The sequence below is a fragment of the Ranitomeya imitator genome, chromosome 4 (genome assembly GCF_032444005.1).
Source record: "Ranitomeya imitator isolate aRanImi1 chromosome 4, aRanImi1.pri, whole genome shotgun sequence".
NCBI classification, from domain to species: Eukaryota; Metazoa; Chordata; class Amphibia; order Anura; family Dendrobatidae; genus Ranitomeya; species Ranitomeya imitator.
Genome location: NC_091285.1, coordinates 533,011,863 through 533,016,282, shown reverse-complemented (window position 1 = coordinate 533,016,282; position 4,420 = coordinate 533,011,863). Strand labels below are relative to the sequence as shown.

General features: G+C 41.5%; 2 long non-coding RNA genes across 2 annotated transcripts; both read right to left on the bottom strand.

The window, feature by feature from the left end:
- Positions 1 to 2,102: 2,102 nt before the first annotated feature.
- On the bottom strand, positions 2,103 to 2,592 carry LOC138674245 (uncharacterized). Its single transcript, XR_011320547.1, has 3 exons — positions 2,484 to 2,592; positions 2,246 to 2,392; positions 2,103 to 2,164 (listed from the first exon to the last, which is right to left on the bottom strand). It is a non-coding gene; the product is annotated as an uncharacterized lncRNA (long non-coding RNA).
- Positions 2,593 to 2,617: 25 nt separating this feature from the next.
- LOC138674244 (uncharacterized) lies at positions 2,618 to 3,515 on the bottom strand. The gene is made up of 3 exons (XR_011320546.1): positions 3,454 to 3,515; positions 2,825 to 2,879; positions 2,618 to 2,723 (listed from the first exon to the last, which is right to left on the bottom strand). It is a non-coding gene; the product is annotated as an uncharacterized lncRNA (long non-coding RNA).
- Between the last annotated feature and the right edge of the window lie 905 nt (positions 3,516 to 4,420).

Genomic DNA, 4,420 nt, shown 5'->3' with positions numbered 1-4,420 from the left:
TTGAATGAAGTATTTCACGATGGTCCGACGGTACAGGGTTTCCTGCGTCCTGCACCACGCAGATCGGTGATAGCGGATATGCTCTAACAGCTCCATTAGCCGTCTGTATCGCCGGCCACGCTGGTGCTGCGCCATTCTCGGTGATCTGTAGCGGCTGTAGAGGTGCTGGAGGTGTTTTTCTCATGACTTTGCGCTTAGCTGTAGGAAAGATTATACATGTGTCAGATATGTGCGAGACCGTCGCAGGCCGCTGCGCTTAGCTGCAGGAAAGATTATACATGTGTCAGATATGTGTGAGACCGACGCAGGCCGCTGCGCTTAGCTGCAGGAAAGATTATACAGTGGGGCAAAAAAGTATTTAGTCAGTCAGCAATAGTGCAAGTTCCACCACTTAAAAAGATGAGAGGCATCTGTGATTTACATCATAGGTAGACCTCAACTATGGGAGACAAACTGAGAAAAAAAAAATCCAGAAAATCTCATTGTCTGTTTTTTTTAACATTTTATTTGCATATTATGGTGGAAAATAAGTATTTGGTCAGAAACAAAATTTCATCTCAATACTTTGTAATATATCCTTTGTTGGCAATGACAGAGGTCAAACGTTTTCTGTAAGTCTTCACAAGGTTGCCACACACTGTTGTTGGTATGTTGGCCCATTCCTCCATGCAGATCTCCTCTAGAGCAGTGATGTTTTTGGCTTTTCGCTTGGCAACACAGACTTTCAACTCCCTCCAAAGGTTTTCTATAGGGTTGAGATCTGGAGACTGGCTAGGCCACTCCAGGACTTTGAAATGCTTCTTACGAAGCCACTCCTTCGTTGCCCTGGCGGTGTGCTTTGGATCATTGTCATGTTGAAAGTCCCAGCCACGTTTCATCTTCAATGCCCTTGCTGATGGAAGGAGGTTTGCACTCAAAATCTCACGATACATGGCCCCATTCATTCTTTCATGTACCCGGATCAGTCGTCCTGGCCCCTTTGCAGAGAAACAGCCCCAAAGCATGATGTTTCCACCACCATGCTTTACAGTAGGTATGGTGTTTGATGGATGCAACTCAGTATTCTTTTTCCTCCAAACATGACAAGTTGTGTTTCTACCAAACAGTTCCAGTTTGGTTTCATCAGACCATAGGACATTCTCCCAAAACTTCTCTGGATCATCCAAATGCTCTCTAGCAAACTTCAGACGGGTCCGGACATGTACTGGCTTAAGCAGTGGGACACCTCTGGCACTGCAGGATCTGAGTCCATGGTGGCGTAGTGTGTTACTTATGGTAGGCCTTGTTACATTGGTCCCAGCTCTCTGCAGTTCATTCACTAGGTCCCCCCACGTGGTTCTGGGATTTTTGCTCACAGTTCTTGTGATCATTCTGACCCCACGGGGTGGGATTTTGCGTGGAGCCCCAGATCGAGGGAGATTATCAGTGGTCTTGTATGTCTTCCATTTTCTAATTATTGCTCCCACTGTTGATTTCTTCACTCCAAGCTGGTTGGCTATTGCAGATTCAGTCTTACCAGCCTGGTGCAGGGCTACAATTTTGTTTCTGGTGTCCTTTGACAGCTCTTTGATCTTCACCATAGTAGAGTTTGGAGTCAGACTGTTTGAGGGTGTGCACAGGTGTCTTTTTATACTGATAACAAGTTTAAACAGGTGCCATTACTACAGGTAATGAGTGGAGGAAAGAGGAGACTCTTAAAGAAGAAGTTACAGGTCTGTGAGAGCCAGAAATCTTGATTGTTTGTTTCTGACCAAATACTTATTTTCCACCGTAATATGCAAATAAAATGTTAAAAAAACAGACAATGTGATTTTCTGGATTTTTTTTTCTCAGTTTGTCTCCCATAGTTGAGGTCTACCTATGATGTAAATTACAGACGCCTCTCATCTTTTTAAGTGGTGGAACTTGCACTATTGCTGACTGACTAAATACTTTTTTGCCCCACTGTACATGTGTCAGATATGTGTGTGCCATGGATCTCAATGGTGAAGCACGTGTATCATTGATTGTACAGAGACTGTGCATGTATACCAAAATATACACTTACGGGCTAGCGATGTGTGGTGAATGATTGCCGTGGCGTCTTCTGTAGCTTCTGCGAGGCTCTCCATTAGCTCCGGTATATTCTCTTTTGTGAAAATTCTTCTAGGCTTCAGTTTACAAGCTATAAATAAAGATATAGGCCTTAGTAGAGGCGTGGTGGATTTTCTCAGAGCGGTTGTGCAAAAACTTTTCATACGATTACCTTTTCCTTTCCGGCACCCCGGTCCGAGCTGTTTTTTAGGGGCTCTAGAAACAGGGCTGTTTCTCGGCGTGGGGTTCTGGTACATCAGTTCCTCAACAGGCAGCTGATTGTGTTCCGTGGTGGTTGGTTCTGGAAACATGTCGACATCTGTAAAGAATTAATATATATATTTACACGTCTAAATACTTAAAAGCTATATACACACACACACATACATACACGCAGACACACAACGTACCTATGATGTCCTGAGTCAAATCCCACACAGCAGCGGCACCTGCATTAGTGTTACTATACTCAGCTCCAGGTGTATCACACTCCAGAGTAGGCACGCTGAAGCCGTTGAAAAACTCATTGGGAATGCTCCTGATAAAGTCATCTACAGCATCGGGGGTGTTCCTGGTAAATTCATCTACAGCATCGGGGGTGTTCCTGGTAAATTCATCTAGATTATCGGGGAGGGCCCTGATTAATTCATCTTAAACAAGAAAGAATAAACAATATAAAGATAATATATAAAACAATCCTTACTTAGAATGGGCCGCTAACAGATACATGTATATAAATCTTGAAACATACCTATTACAGAATCCTCAGCTTGGCTGGAAAAAGCCGAAAAATTTTGGGATTCCATCTAAAATAAATTATCTGTGTAAATTTTTTGTGCAATCTATATTAACCACACACCACCACTCGTCAAACTCATTTATATACTCCAACAAATAAAACTGCGGCCCGTGTATAAATATTCTTATACTAAGCAAATCATGGGTAATACGGCTAAGTCTTTCTATATTATACAGCGTCACTAAATATGGTTTATGCGGTAAAACTATATTATACAGCCCCACTAAATATACCGCTACTGTATAAATATGACTATAAATATGTCTATGTTAAACAAAACACAGGTAGTAAGTAAGCGCTGCATGCGCTAGTTAGGGCGCATTAACAGTTATTAACTACTGTATTACATAAATTATGTTATAATAGCTGTCCGCGGCTAAGTCTTTCTATATTAATTATGGACCACAGAATATGGTTTATGCAGTAAAACTATATTATACAACGATACTAAATATGCAGCTAGCCTCCAGTATAACACTAACTTATTAAACAAATAACACCCTTAATTATGGTTTTAGAGATGCATAGTTAAATATAATTAAGCATTTGCGAATAACAAGACAACTGTCTTATATACTTACATTTAGAATAGCTCTGCTTTTTAGTCTAGTCGGACTTCTGGTGAATGTCTGATGTACTTAGTGGTCCAGCCAGCTGTATTTATCCTGAGTGTCAGAAATCAGCTCACCTGTTAACACCCAGAAACACACCCAGTTACGCCCCATCACACGCCTTCTGTTAACACCCAGAACACAACCATACATGCAATTAATGCATGCATTAACTCACGCATGATATAGCCGGATTAAAACAGGAATTTTTATACAGCTGAATTTCTGAAAGAAGCAGGCTTTTAACGAGCCACAATCATTTTAATCAATCATGACGTCTAAATCGTATGATGCCATATTAGAAAAACAATATTTTACAAGCCAGGCACCCGGATCATTCTCGGGTATTGACAAATTATTTAGATCTGCAAGAGCGCGCGGAATAAAGAAATCTGATGTGATTGCTTGGTTGAATAAGCAAGACACCTACACGCTACACAAGCCTGCTAGAAAACGCTTTTTGACAAATAAAATTTACGTCTCGGCCATTGATGCGCAGTGGCAGGCGGATCTCGTAAGTTTAATTGACTATTCAAGGGAAAATGATAATGTCAAATACATCCTGACGGTGATTGATGTTCTATCGAGATACGCATGGTGCGTGGCCTTGACAAACAAGACAGGCGCTAGTGTCACCAGATCGTTCGAATTAATATTTCAAAATGATAAGCGCATACCGAAGAAACTGCAGACGGATCGCGGCAAAGAATTTATAAATTCATCACTCAGGCAACTATGTAATACGCACAATATTCATCACTTTTTTACAAACAATGATGTAAAAGCCGCTATGGTCGAGCGTTTTAATCGCACATTAAAAACCCGTATGTGGCGCTAGCTTACGCATCATAATACCTTTAGGTATATTGACATTTTACCGGATTTGCTGCATAGCTACAACCATACGTACCACTCAACGATCCGCTGTAGTCCCGCG